The 16,473-nt window shown below is 37.9% G+C and overlaps 1 pseudogene; it reads right to left on the bottom strand.

The window, feature by feature from the left end:
- Positions 1 to 10,675, bottom strand: part of LOC128628772 (alpha-2-macroglobulin-like protein 1) — a 37,345-nt pseudogene extending 26,670 nt beyond the window's left edge.
- Between the last annotated feature and the right edge of the window lie 5,798 nt (positions 10,676 to 16,473).

The following is a 16,473-nucleotide window of genomic DNA, read 5'->3' as shown; positions in this document are numbered from 1 at the left end:
ATATTAGAAGCTAGTGAGAGAAATTATCTCAGAAAAAGAGATCGTTCACAGAATTTATTAGAGTTTCATTTCATTGGTTCATTTTATTAGTGGTCGCTTTCTGCCCAGTAGACATGTGCTACGCCTTACCAAGCACCCATGCTTTATGAATAAAAACAAAAAATTGCTAATTGTTGAGGCATCCTTAAAAAACACTATGTAAACAATACATCTCTATTGCAGTCTTAACTGCAAGCACATGGAGACACCTCTCTCATTTCACATCAGACTTCACATTTGAAAAATAAAAAATAAAAAACTGAAGAGAAAAACAAAGAGTCCACCCACCTGAAGAGAGACTTGCTGCATACCCCATTCTTGAGTTTCTAGGGAAAATTTTGCAATGCCTTTGTCATTTGTAACCAGACTCCACACTGAATTTTTAACATTCCCATAACTTACAGTCAGAAGTACTACTTTATTTATCATTGGACTGGCGTTTGGGCCGGTCACTTTAACCTAAAAAAATGGACAGGAACATCAGTGCACAATGTCAGAAACAAAAACATCAAATCAATTAACTTATCACAGACCTTGAAAAAGCACAAAATACTGTTTTTAATTACACAAGAGTTGGCACAATATTAAATATCTGACTAGAAAACGTCTGGGTTACGCATGTAACCTTGTTGCCTGAGAAGGGAACGAGACATTGCGTTTAGCATAACATTATGGGAGTGCCTCTCGCATGACCGGTATCTGAAGCTTGTGTAAAATCATGCCTATTTATAGGACTACCATGATCAGGTGATGTGGTAATTAAGCGCATCGCGTGATATTAATATGGCCTCTGTGAACCACGCCATCAGCCTCTATTATCTGAAGCGAAGATGCAATTCACAGGCCTGCCCTGGTATGACAAAGCTACGCAACATCTTCTCCCCTTCTCAGGGAACAGGGTTATATGCGTAACCCAGACGTTCCCTTTCAAAGGGAAGTTTGACGTTGCGTTTAGCATAACACTATGGGAACGAGAATATCCACTCCGTCATACAGAGGGTACGGCCTGTTCAAAAAGAGCCAAGCCCGAGAGTCACTGCAAGACACTCGAGCCTGGGGTGGAATGAATATCCAGGCTGTAATAACGAATGAATGTCTGTGGCATAGTCCACCCTGAAGCAGCACACACATCCTGTAAGGAAACCTGTTTGGTCTTTGCAGAGGCAACCGCCCTAGTGGAATGAGCCCTTATGCCCAGAGGCGTAGCGAGACCACGCGCCTCATAAGCAATAGAGATTACTTCCACTATCCAATTAGAGATGCACTGCTTTGACACAACATCACCTCTACTGTCGCCGTCAAAGCAGACCAGCAGTTGCTCCGACTTACACCACTGGCCGGAGCGGTGGACATAAGTACAGAGAGGACTTACTGGACACAACAGGTACCTTAGGAATATAATCCTGCATAGGATACAAGAAAGCCTTGGCTAATCCAGGGGAAAAGTCAAGGCAGTAATGGGCAATAGAGAGAGCTTGTGGATCTCCTACTTGCTTGAGAGATGTCAGGACAAGCAGAAGAGCTACCTTTAGAGTCAGAAGCTTCTCAGAAGCTGACTTTAAGGTCTCAAATGGGGCCCCAGACCTTCCAGGACCACAGAACTCCAGGACTGTAGCTATTGTGCAGTTCACTGGGTCTAGCTGTTGTTCCTCACACCACAAGACAAAAAGCCACCACTTGAGTGCATACAATTTTCTTGTGGATGGTGCTCTAGCATTTAACATGGTCTCTACAACCTCAGTTGTGAGACCAGAATCTATGAGCTGATGCCCCTCAGGGGCCAGACCCACAGTTTCCATAGTTCTGGCCGAGGGTGATGAATCAGCCCTCTGGCTTGAGACAGTAGATCCACTTTAAGGGCTCAAATGGGGCACCTGACAGACCTTCCAGGACCGGAGAAAGGTCCCAGGAAGGTATGCACGGCCTGCAGAAGGGCCTTACCATCCATAAACCTCGAAGTTAGAGGATGTTGCCCCACAAAGGCTCCATCAACTGGGCCGTGGCTGGCCAAAATGGTGGCCATGTAAACCCTGATTGTAGAAGGAGCCCACCCTGCTGAAAACCGTTCTTGTAAGAACTCCAGGATTGTAGCTATTGCGCAGTTCACTGGGTCTACAGCAGATCCCTGTGGATGGGAATCTCCCAAAGAGTGCCATCTAGCAGGGATATTATCTCTGAGAACCATATTTGAGCTTGCCAATAAGGTGCTACTAGCAGCAGACATAGACTGTCTTGGCGAACTTTCACTAGAACTTGTGGGGGCAGAGCGATCGGGGGAAAAGCGTACAGATGTGACCTCGGCCGCATGTGCACCATGGTGTCCAGTCCTAATTGTGCGGGAGGAGTGAGGGCAAACCACAGCGTCCCATGTGTTGTGTCCTCGGAGGCGAACACATGCAGTCCCACTTGGGCAAACCTCGGCATATGGACTCCACCATTTGTGGATGGAGCCACCAATTCCTGGGCCTCAGCCCCTGCCTCAACAGGATGTCTGACCCCATATTCCCAGAATGTACATTGCACTCACTGACAAACTTTCCTTTTGCCCAGAGTAGAATTAGTTGCGACTGCATACTTTTCTGAGGTTCAACCTGAACCCCAAGCTCTTCATGTGGGGGAGACAACATCTTGATGTTGAACCGCCAGTTCCCAGGATCGTGCTAGAATTAACCAGTGGTCCAGGTAGTTTAGGACATGGATGCCTTGCAGTCACAATGGAGCCAGAGTGACATCCATGCACTTTGTGAAGGTGCAAGGGGATAAAGTTAGCTATATTTCTATGTAGAAATAAGAAATAATTTAGATCTATCATCACAAACCAGTCCCCAAACTGAATCTGTGGAACGATAAGTTTGGGCGTCAGCATCTTGAACCTGTATGTCCGAAGAGTACAGTCCAGATGGTGCAGATCTAAAATTGGCCACATACCTCTCTATTTATTGCAGAATAGGAAATAACGGCTGTAAAAACCTCCCTCCCTCAGGGAACGGGGTTCTATGGCCCCTTTGTCCAAGAGGGATCTTACTTCCTGTGCTAACGTTGGGCTCTGGTCTGTGCTGAATACTGTGGTGAGCACATCTCTGACCCGGGGGGGTCGAGCTCTAAACTGGACCCGGTAACCTTTTTCTACGGTAGACAAAGCCCATGGAGACACATTTGGCAGTAGTTTCCACGCTGTCAGATGGTCTTTTAATGACGTTAACTATTCCACATTCTATTGGAGGGAAAGCATCATATTTTCATTGCCCTGTGACAGCTCGCTGACCAGAGAACACTTGGGGCAGCCTTGGCTAGGGGAAGCCCTACAGTAGCACTAGGGGTTAACTGGCTTAACTAACTCGTTTCCGGCTCTTCTTCCGTATCCATAAGAGATCCCCCTGACCTGAGGCGGCTTGCTGCCTCAGCAGCAGCCAGCCCAGATCCATGAGGCTCTGAAACCCAACTCACTGATATAGGCTGCCTGGTATAGGCGTTACCATGCGTAGCCTCTAGAGGCGGCCATCGCAGGCTCCATCCCCTAGACACTTCACCCAGAACGTGTGCACTATTCCCCGTGATGAATCGGGAGCAAGCCGTAACACAGTTCCTGAATTCTCTCACTCATACTTTTCTCTCTCACTCATTCCTTTATTTTTCTTCTTTTTTTTTAAAGGGATAGAAAAGTCAAGAGATTTTGAGAAAAGATATAGATGAAATGAAGCGTCTTTTTGCTTCTTTACCCACACAACCGACCTGCAGTCTTTTGCTGAAGATAATAATGCTGATGGTGCGGTTCAGAGGTGCCATATTTATTTATGCAATTAATTGCCACATCACCTGATCATGGCAGACCTATAAATAGGCATGATTTTACACAAGCTTCAGATGCCGGTCGTGTGCGAGAGGTGCTCCCATAGTGTTTTGCTAAATGCAACATCGAAGTTCCCTTTGAAAGGGAACTTATTTTATGTTATGGATTTAATTACAAAGTAACACAGTTTGCTGGATGTTTATAATTTGTTTAGTCAACAACTAATTTGCATTACACAGTAAAACAGTTAACAAATTAACAAAAAAAAAACAATTAACAAAAAGTACAATCATTTTTAAAGGTCAGTAATGAAATTACCTGTCCTTCATACGTCATTCCGAGCTTAAACACAGTTGGTGAATTCTCAAATGAAATTGTCACGATATTAGATGATATAACAGAGCTGCCTGAACCAGTCAGAGTCACATCTACAGGGTAAACACATTGTTAAAATGATGTAAATAACCCAACCCATAGTCTTTTCACATTCTGCTTTCTGTCAGCACAAAATCTACTGGAAGTTTGTTTTTCCCCCAGACAGATTTCTTGCATGTACAATGAAGCTTAGCCAAAACCTTGGCCACTCTGTGTCTGTAATATATTCAACCCCAATTCCAAAAAAGTTGGGATGCTGTGTAAAAGGTAAATAAATATAAATAAAAACAAAATGCAATGATTTGCAAATCTCATAAACCCATATGTTATTCACAATAGAACACAGAAAACATAGCAAATGTTTAAATTGGTTAAATGTACCATTTTAGGGAAAAAATAAGGTAATTTTTCATTTGATGGCCGCAGCACGTTTCAAAAAAGTTGGGACCGGGCAACAAAAGGCTGGAAAATAAGTGTTCTAAAAAAGAAACAGTGGGTGTGTGTGTGTGGGGGGGGGGGGGCAAAATCACAGGCATGCATTATTGATTTTCACCCTTGTCTCTTGTGCACAGAGATTTCTTCAGAATCTCAGAATCTTTGGATGGTATTAAGTACTGTAGATGATGGGATATTCATAGTCTTCATAATTTTACATTGAGGCACATTGTTCCGAAATTGTTCCACAAATTGTAGACGCAATTTTTTACAGATTGGTGAACCTCTTCCCATCTTTATTTATGAAAGACTAACATACACTTTTTATACCCAATCACGTTACTGACCTGTTAATCAGTTAATCTCCAGCTGTATCTTTTTAGAAACACTTACTTTTCCAGACTTTTGCTGCCCCGTCCCAACTTTTTTGAGACGTGTTGCGGCCATCAACTCTGCACATATAGGGCTGGGGAGGGAATCTAACCCTTAACCCTGGAGGTGTGAGGTATGCACACTAACCACTAAGCCACCATGCCCCCTCCTAAATGTTAATAATAATAATAATAATAATAATAATAATAATAATAATAATAATAATAATAATAATAATAATAATAATAATATAAACTTTAAATCTTAAATAGTATACTGAAGGCATTTTTACAAGAGGCTTGATTTTAGGAATATCTTACCAGTGCCATATTCTTCCACTTCACACTGAACATTGATTACACGTTGATAGCGTGAATCAGCTAAAGCATATTCATTCAGATTTAAGACAATTTCTCCACAGCCTGTCCTGTCAGTCTAAAGCAAAAATAAATAGTAAATAATAGTAAATAAATCCTTATTTAATAATACCTTTTTCATAGTAGTTTTAATACTGATGCATGCACTGTTTAGTTCATTATTTAAGCTGAACAAACCATGAACTTCAGCATAATAACACCATCAGTAACATTAACTAACACTTGAATTACATACATCCAAATTCTGTCCAAAAGTGAATGAAATGGTTTATAATGAAGGTAATGCAAAAGCTAACTTTGCAAAAAAAATCAAACAACATTGTTTTGATTCAGAAGAGTATCTGAGGAGGCGTTATTGTTTCACGTATGAGCATATTCTGTTGGTTTCAGAGTAAGATGATTAACCTTGAATATATAGTCCTTGCAGATGTCTGGTGGCATTGTGCTTCCTAGTCGTACCCAGAAGTATCTGTAGATGTTATGGCAGACTTTGGCCTTCACCGTCCCATTCACTGGCTTCCCGTATGTATATCTGCAGAGAATTGAGAAAAAAGTATAATGACATAAAATTTAAATGTGTCATTTATGTCATAGATGACACATTTTGAAAAAAAAAATGTAAATGAAGCAGTAGTAAAAATAATGTTTCCAACATAAATGTTTGAACTTTTCTGTTCATTTCTTCCAATAATTTCCTAATTTTGTAACTCAGACTTCCAGTATGGACATCATGTTGGGTATGTTACAATTGTATTGTTAAAAAAAAAATCATTAAGAGAAAGAACATTACTGAGTACTGAACACTCACTTAGCACACACTTTCAGCGTAGCCTGTGTGTCCAGGATGGTTATGACTGGAGGAAGTTGGACCGTCACTTCAAACGTGGGCAGAACTAAAAGAGACAATAAACGCAGTGCTAAAATACAGCTGCTAATCTGAATTGTGTTGTATAGTAGGTGATGATCATTTATTTTAGTCTGTTCTCATTTACTTCTATTACTGTGTTCAAAACAGTCATCAGATTTGACAAGGATTATTTCTAGAACCCAGTCGTATGTCTCTAAATGTTTTACATGGAGCTTTATAACAGATTTATTGTACAATCTAGAAAAATGCAGTCACAGGCCAAATTGACCGTCCAAACACGCTCCTGGCTTTCACATCATTAATGTTTTTATATTTTAGACTGTTAATTGAAATAATTCATTATAAAGATTTGTATTATGCATAAAAGTTTTCACTGTTTTTTATGTTTTATTCAACCACATACAGTAAACCTCATCCACATAGATTTTCTATATTTTTCTTACCATCATTAAATAAAGATTAGATATATTTGTATTCTAAGGACATTTATGAAGATAAACTGAGCCTGACCGTAGTCCTTGACTTCAAAGGATTGTTTGATCGCTTCATTTTTCTGGCTCCAGACAGTGATGACATAAAATCCTTTTGTGGCCTCAGAGTTCAAGGGATATGACAGATCCACAACACTGCCGTACGAGGGCACGTTCAGCCACTGACCAATGCGGTTCGAATTTGGGTCCTGAAATAAAATAAAAACAAAATACACTACTCTTAGATCTCAGTCCAGAAAAGTGCCACAAATAAGGTCATGAGCTCAAAACCTCCATTAAAGAGTTCAGTTTTTTCCCTACAAACTTATAATGAGAGCATCATCAGAATAATAGTTATAAGAGATCTAATGCAAAAGCCTGTAAATGCACTTATTATTGTTTTAAAGACATAGCAAGTCATAAATACACAAAGTGCCCAGTTAATAAGTGTTGAATCTTTCACACATCACGTACCTTCACTTCTATTGTCGGAAACTGAAACAATAAGAAAAGATAAAAGCAGGTTAAACATACATTGAGAGTATTTTTTAGTAATACATTTGATGAATCCTGTGATTTTCAAGTTCAGCAGTAGCTTGGACTTAGGTTTGGACTTAGATATTTTTACTTAATACTTTAGGAAAACCAACTTATTCACCTTAATTTATTAAACTTAATATTGAGCAACCATAAAACTAATTACTAATTAAAACTAATTAATACCACGTTTAATTTAAAACTGTTAGATTAATGCTTACAAAGCAAGACAGATATAACAGTTGATGAATATGATTTTTGCTGAAACTGCTACTGTATAATTTTGTAGTATTTTAGAGAAATGGTAAAAGTTGCCGTACCGTCTGATTGTAGGTGAGGAAATTGGAATCCAGAGAGACGATGCGGAACATCACTACAGAGAATAAAAGATAATATCTATAATGTTGTTGCATTCTGAAAATGATTTGGTTTTAAAACAGGGTTAAATAATTTAAGGGCGGCTCTGGGGCAGGAACCTAGGAAAACAGAAGGCAGGAAGTGTGAAAATCCGTGTAGAGAGTGTTACCAGTTTGTCCTGGTTTGTAGATGGGTTTATCCGTCTGAATGATAATCAGAGAAGTCGGAGGTTTGATGAGGATCTTTGTTGTCTGGTTCAGGAATGTGCTTTCTCCATTTATCTGAATGTCAATAGACGCTACTGATTCCACACTTACGACAGGAACCTGTTAATAACAAAGCGTCAAAATCGTAACACATAGCAACTTTAGAAAACATTACACTATTACTTATTTATATCCATTTTTTTAAAAAATATTATACAGCAAACCAGGCTTTACATTGCAAAAACATTACTGTTAATATTTATAGCTTATTTATTTATTTATTTGTCCTATTACATTTCCATTAAAATCAACTTGAATATTCTTTAAATCAGAGGTGTTTTTCTGATTCTTCATCTGTTAATTAACAAACCTGAACTCATGTAAACATATTTAGAGGATCAATGGGAAATGGGAAACATTTAGACTCATCAATGGAGATAAGAAACCCTGCCTGTGTGGTGAGAAATGTTTTAAGATGGCGTCTGACCTGGAACGGGATACAGCGGTAGTATTCTTGTTTAATAGATTTTTCCTTCAGAAGTACCACTCTGTTGCCATTAAGCTCCAGGTTCACTTCCAGTGAGACTTCTTTATAGGGGTTCACCGTGATACATACCGTCTCTGTGGTGCCCCCTACAGCCTGGGAGGTCACAGCCAAGAGGTAAAAGCTATTGACCAAAAAAAAGGGAAAATAGTTTTATTAGTTCCTACTTAGTGATGCTCTGTCCATTTGATGTTGACCATCTCTACAGTTTGTAGCAGCAACTGCACTCTATAAGCATATATAATATATAATAATATTACTGATAGCATATTTTGCACTGGACCACAGCAGTGACAGCATGTTAATCAAAGTGGCCTTTACACCAGACAGCATGTGAAGTCCTTATTTAAAATAAAAAAGTGTATTTTTGCACGACAATGCTGGAGGTTCTAGCTAGAAACATTACAAAATAAAATGTCCATGCTATAATTTCCATGAATCCTAATAATCTAAACAGCACATGGGTTATTTTTAAGTGTGTACCCCACAACAGCAGTTACATATCCTAAAATCCTCATATCTCTACTAATACCTGCTTTTGTGGTTTTTTCTTTTTTTCTTTTTTTTTTTAAATGGTGGTGGTGGAGGGTCTGCTAGTTGTTCTTTGTGATAGATATTCACAAAGTACAGGAGTGAGACAGGAGTATCAGGAGTGATATTCACAAAGTACAAAGTAGATGGACTTTGTGATAATTATTTGCACATATTTTTAAACATCCCTCACTTAGCATTTTAAGCCTCATTGAATCCCTGCATCACTAATTCAGAATATCTCAAATGTAAACATTTTATAATGTTATGGTACCTGGTTGGAGGCAGACGGGGACTGCTGCTTGGAAAAAGTAAAAAAAAAAACTCCAAAAAGAACTTGAGAAAAGCCCATCCTGGAACAGTTTACCTATTTTCCTCACTTAAGGAATAGTCTTGGATAAACCTTTGTATAGAGATATAATTATGAGGTTTATTTTTTCATTTGTTTAATTTGATAGAGTTGACCAATTCTCCATCAGCCTCTTCAACAAACCTCAGTTTATTACTTTATGTTATGAGCCCTTCATTCATTCGAGCTATTTTGAGGAAATCCCATCCATACAGTATCAACAACCATATTAGTTCCACTATAAAACTCTTCATATTAAATCTGCAAGGCTCTCAGAGAAAATCAGAAAAAATATATTAAGATCTTACGTGTCTGTGGTGGTGATCTGTGCTATGATGCTTGGAAAAAGCAAAAAAACTCCAAAAAGAACTTGAGAAAAGCCCATCCTGGAACAAAATCAGACACGATCAGACCGAATATGATGATCTGAGATCACTCATGGTATTTATTGACCTCTGCCCCTCCCGAAAATGTCTATAGTGGGGTTAGATGCTTGCTGCTATCACCACACTCCTCTTTCGCTTCTCCTGACCTTGCCCTGTATGTTACGCTGACATGCCTCATCTTATCAGTCTAGACCTCAATAACACTGGCATTTCTATTGTTTTTATTCTCTTAAATAAAACACCATCCGATAAAAAGAAGTGATGTCCTCGCATCTGAACATACAACACAGAACACTGGAATGATTTTTTATTCTTATAACACAGGAATTATTTTCTTACTCAAACAGTTCATCCAGCACTACACTACACAATTTAGCTGAAGTCCTAGCCAGGGGACATATTTGGACCTGTAGCGGACATGTAGATTGGCAGCCTCACAGCTCCAGAGTCCTCAGTTTGACCCTGAGCTCAGGTTACTTTCTGTACAGAGTTTCACATGTTCTCTTCCTGTTGGTCTGGGTTTCCTCCAGGTTCTCTGGTTTCCTCCACCCCAAAAAAACTTGTCAATAAATGGATTGGTGGCTCTACATTCCTCCTAGGTGTGAATGAGTGTGTTAATTTAATATGTGTGTTTGTATCCAGAACCTGTAAAACATAGCACACCTGCATTTTATATGGGTCCAGCACCTCTGCAGCTGGATGTAGAGTCTCCCACAGAAATATTATCAAAACAAATAGTTTCAGTTTTTAATTCACTAAATGTAAAAAAAAAAAAAATGCTCACATACTGCTGATAGTCAAAGCTTCTTTCACATAATGTAATCATTTCAAGTTCAAAGGTCACCTAAATTCGTTGTCGCAAAGTTAAGCCCATACTGATCTCGAATGGAGCATGAGCAGGGTTTCTCCATGCTCACACCATCTCTTCTCTGATGTTTTTGAACATTGTGCGTCCACCGCTTACAAAGTTCAATCCCAAGCCATTTGTGCGCTCTTGGATACGTAAGGGACACAGGGAAGAGTAGGAGGACACTGACATGACGGCTTTGTGGAATATTTTGTCTTAGATAAAATGATTTTTTCTTGATTATGCAGTGCAGTAAACACTAAAAACAGTAAAAATGTTTATTGTAAATACGCTTACTGTATGAAACGTAGCTGTGGGTAAGTGTGTTTTGTAGTTAACTTGGGTGGCAGCACGTAAGCTGACATAATGTGCAACCCATAAATGTTTCCCTTTGTACTGAGAACACTCATTGCTAATAAGTTCATTATGCTATTACGCCGCTATACATAATAGCATATATATATATATATATATATATATATATATATATATATATATATATATATATATATATATATATTCCAATAAAAGCCGTCAAAACTCTGGAATAACACAAATGGAACTATGGGGATTATGTTGTAATTAAAAATCCAGAATAAATCAAATTCTTTAATATTTTAGTATCTTCAAAGTACACCCCCTTTTTGCCTAGAATTTCCATAAATGTATTCTTGGCACTTTCTCAGCCGATTTCTTGAGGAATTTCCCTGAGATTCTTTTTAAACAGTATTTTTGGAGTTCCCACCTATGCTGGACACTTATCGGCTGCTTTTCTGAATATTTCGCTCTGAGTCGTCCGTTTAAACAAATATTTTTTTTGTAAATAAAATGTTAGGTTTCTAATGAAAGAGATAAAAATATTGGCACAATTATATTTTTGTCTACAACTCTATATCTATATATAATGTCTTATATATATATATATATATATATATATATATATATATATATATATATATATATATATATATATATATATATATATATTTGTTTTTGTTTTTTTCAACAATAAACACACAAACATATATTTATTACTGTTAACTGCTCTTTCTAATATATATATATATATATATATTAATAGAAAGTTGTGCTTCCCCTATTTTAATAACCACCAGTCAGCCACTGATTCACAGTAATTAAGTTAATTTAGTGTGTAAATCTATCTTCAGTCACAGTGTGCAGAGCAGAAATGTAAATCATTAAAGATATGAACAGATAGGAAGCTCTTGTCAGACTGAGGGTCATCATGTTCCTCTTTTGTTATGACAAACATTCCTTGAAAACAAGTTGAACAGATAGAGAGCAGGAGAAAGAGAGAGAGACAGAGACACTACAATTTATTTTCTTATACAAACACATTTTGCTACTGTGTATTTAATTCTGCTTCTTACGAGTGCTTGATTTTCACATTACAGTTTTTCTCCATTGCATGCACACTGAAACCGGAACAATCAGCAAAATGTCTATATTCATCTTAAAATAATGATGCATTTCCCAGAAATATACTGTTTGTGTCTTTTCATTGATGTTCAGAGATGGGTGTAAAGCCTCTGGTATACAAATATGAATTTTGGTTCTGACTGGTATTGGACAAGAACTTATAATATATATCTTATAACTATAATCACAATCCATTTACATATAAAGCTGCTGTTTCTGCTGAAAATGCCTCTTGATTTGAACTTCAATGCTTCTGTTGTTATGATAGTGCCCTAAAATCCCTCTCAAACCTCTTAAAAGGAAAGCACTAAAATGCATTGACAGGTCCATAAGCTAAAATATAATCTTCTAAATGTAAATGCAGATGCATGTTGGTGAGCAGTTCAGTGACCCATAGAGATGAACATAATTGGACAAAAATCTTTACAGATACCTGTCAGCTATTTATAGTCTGTCGTTGTCTGTCTGTCTCTTGAGCATATGATAATGCATGTGTGTATAAAGTCAAACCACATTTCATAGTGTCTGCTGTCAATCAGTCCCTTCAAACCAAGGAGAGAAACAATGGTTGTCCAGTTTTTTCCATTGGTGAGCAGGAAATCCACGGATTCCAGAGGTCATTTTTACAGGGAATCCTTGCCATATCCTGAGGCACCTTTACAACAAGTAGCTTGTTGAAATTCAAGCACATTTATTAACATGTGATGCTATTAATGAACCAAAAATTGTTGACATTGTCATTTCTGACCACTATTGTGTCTTCTTTGAAATTTCAGCATGTACTAACACTGTGAGTGATAAGAGGACTGTCACTAAGCGTTATCTCACTGCTGATATAGCTGCGACCTTCATGGAGCTCATATCATCTCTCCGGCCTCTTTCACTTCCTTCATCAGACACTCTAGTGGAGAGCTTTAATGTCAGGATGACCTCTGTCAGTATTAACTCTGTTGCCACTTTAAAAATAAAAACTGTCTCTGGGATAATTAAAGCTGCCCCTTGGAGAAATAGTAGCTCCACTGTAAGACTAATAAGAGACTGCAGAATGGCAGTGGAAGCACACAAAGCTAATAGTTCACCAAGCTATCTATGAAAACAACTTGAAAATACTTAATAACGAAATGGGGTCTGCTAGGAAAAAAAAGGCACATGACAGCCCGCCTTGAGTTTGCCAAAAGGCACCTGAAGGACTCTCAGACCAAGACCAAGACAAAGATTGATCTCTTTGGCCTGAATGGCAAGTGTCATGTCTGGAGGAAACCAGGCAACACTCATTACCTGGCCAATACCATCCCTACAGTGAAGCATGGTTGTGGCAGCATTATGCTGTGGGGATGTTTTTCAGCGGCAGGAACTGGGAGACTAGTCAGGATCGAGGGAAAGATGAATGCAGCAATGTGCAAAGTCATTCTTGATGAAAACCTGCTCCAGAGCGCTCTGGACCTCAGACTGGGGCGAAGGTTCATCTTCCAACAGGACAATGACCTTAAGCACACAGCCAAGATAGCAAAGGAGTGGCTACAGGACAACTCTGTGAATGTCCTTGAGTGGCCCAGCCAGAGCCCAGACTTGAACCCCATTAAACATCTCTGGAGAGATCTGAAAATGGCTGTGCACCGACGCTCCCCATCCAACCTGATGGAACTTGAGTGGTCCTGCAAAGAAGAATGGGAGAAACTGCCCAAAACTAGGAGTGCCAAGCTTGTAGCATCATTCTCAAAAAGACTCGAGGCTGTAATTGGTGCCAAAGCTGCTTCAACAAAGTATTGAGCAAAGGCTGTGAATACTTATGTACATGCGCTTTTTTGTTTTTTATTTTAAATAAATTTGCAAAGATTTCAAACAAACTTCTTTCACGCTGTCGTTATGGGGTATTGTTTGTAGAATTTTGAGGAAAATAATGAATTTAATCCATTTTGGAATAAGGCTGTAGCATAACAAAATGTGGAAAAAGTGAAGCGCTGTGAATACTTTCTGGATGCACCGTAAGTTGCAGTACTGCAGGCTCTGATGGCTCTAGCATTACAGCCAAGGACAGTGAGATCTAGTAGCAGGGCCAGTGATGATGAACAAGCACCTGCAGCTGCAGATGCACCTCTCTCACCAACACCTCTCTCCCTCCGTACCTGAGCCTAGTGAGGAGAATTCTAATCAAACTGATCCGGTAAACTGCTTAATTGAATTCAGTAGCAGCATTAACCCACGCTAGAAAACTAGTTATTCATTGTGTCAATGATAAAAAAAGGTATTCATTTTCAGATGTGTTTACGATAAGCCTGATTAACCCTATTTCATCTTGTCTACTAAGTCACTAACATATCTTATTAGAAATAATGCTGAATAATCACTAAGAATCATTTAATCTCTCATACACACAAACAAAATCTTTGTCATATACATATACAAGCTCTCAGGGTCACAGGGAACCTGGAGCCTATCCCAGGGAGCATTGGGCACAAGGCGGGGTACACCCTGGACAGGGTGCCAGCTCTTTCAAATATACTATTTGATTTTTTTTTTTTTTTTTAGCTAAGTCAGATTCATTAAAACATATTTATTCCTAATGCTATTTAGCTTACATAAGGTAACCTTACAGAATCTTTAAGAGGATTTTTAAAATTACATTAAATTCATAATCTTTACAGCCGATACTAGCTAGCTAACATCATCTATCCCATTAGCATTTCTAAGAGGATCTTTAAGCCAAATTCTCAAATGTTCACAATGTTCACTGCTAATGCAGGTTAGTTCATATGAGCTAACCTGTTGGGATTTCTGAGAGGATTTAAAAGTTACATTTTGTAGAAGTTTATTATCTTCATTGCTAATGCTATCTGGCTTACATCAATTAATCTGACAGGATTTCTGAGGGGTTTTAATGTCAAATTCATAATTCATTAACATTATAACATGATATAATTTGTGCACACAAACATTACAGTAAGATGAATTCACAGTAGAATACTCAAAATCACACTGAATGGTTTTCAGCACATTATGGTGTTTTCATATTTAAAGATGATGACTTTAAATATATTAGGCATTAAAGCAAACATTAAAATTATTACTTAGCTTTCACCACTGTCTCTGATTTTCATCTTTTCTAAAATTAGAGATCCTGTTTGAAAGAAAATCTATATTATCTGTAGATGTTGGTAGGAAAATAGGTTCGTTAACCCGACACCAGTGTGCAACAGCAGAGCGATCAATTTACAGAAAACACGTTCCGTATGAACAAACTGCATCTTGTAGGAAAACATCAGGCTCAGTGATGAAATCCTGATAAAACTGTCTCTAATTAGAAACAAGGCTTTGCTGGATTAGTAAGCATCTGTTTATTTATTCAGGACTAGAGTAAAATCACTTAGAATTAAGTCTGAATCAGTATGTTAACAATTTAAAGCTACATATTTGCTCAAATATCAGTAATCAGCTCTATATCAGAAAGTAAAATTAAAAGTAAATCAATTAATGAGCTTGTATGAATATGTTCAATTGTTTCTATAGTAACAGATCATTTACAGGAACTTGTATGACACATAAATAGACTTAAACGGGTTTGTAATCGTTGATATGGTGCCACTTTCATTGATACGGAGCCATTTATTTAACATTTATGGAAGGAGTCTCCAGTGTCAGCACTTTGTAACAGTCAGGGGTAAAGATGTAGCTGGGGAGGAGTTCAAGCCAGTAGAGTTTATACTTTTCAGTGTCTCAGCAACAAGCTGTGGGTTTTTGTCTTAATAATAATATTGTTCACAATACTAAATGTAAATTTAAACAGCTAAAAATATATGATGTGTGATTATTTCATATTAGAGGAAGAAAACACCTTGGGGCATGCTGTTATAGGAAAATTATCAACTTCAGTGTGGTAACAGTAACTCTGCTACACATCTGGCTACGTCACACCACCCTGTCGCTGATTATTTTCCTATAACAGCACAACCATGAGTGTTTAAAGTATTAATAATGAACAAGGTTGCAGTCTAGAAGCATGGAACAAGACTTTGCAACAACAGACTATAAGTTAAATTAAATACATTCATAGACGAGACGAGAAAACAAGACACAGGTGAGAATAATGATGACTGGAGCTGGAGGAAATGTCCTGTATGTACACGTTTATCTGTTGTATGGGATTTTCATGTCAGAGTTCAAATTCTAAATCTCAACAATACGGTGAAGACATTTCTGCTGCGCTGCTCAGGATCGACACATTTAATCATTTTATTAATATTTTTGCTCAACACCTCATGAACTGCCTCGTGATTACATCTGCAGAATAAAGACTTTTAAGTAGATGATCTACAATATAAAGAAACAGGAATTTTTTATGTATACAATATCTCAACAGTATACAGTACATATGCAAAGAATTTTAGTACATGTAGTATTATAGACATGTACAAAGTTGAAATCTCCTGCATTGTGTCCGTTACACTCACACCAAAAGATGTACTGTATGCTTAAGTTGATCATAATAACATGACAGACTTTAATTTTTTTTTTTCACTTAAGACAGATATCATTAAGTACTTACTAAACTT

This window comes from Ictalurus punctatus, chromosome 5 (assembly GCF_001660625.3).
Source record: "Ictalurus punctatus breed USDA103 chromosome 5, Coco_2.0, whole genome shotgun sequence".
NCBI lineage: Eukaryota > Metazoa > Chordata > Actinopteri > Siluriformes > Ictaluridae > Ictalurus > Ictalurus punctatus.
This window is presented reverse-complemented; position numbering and strand designations above follow the sequence as displayed.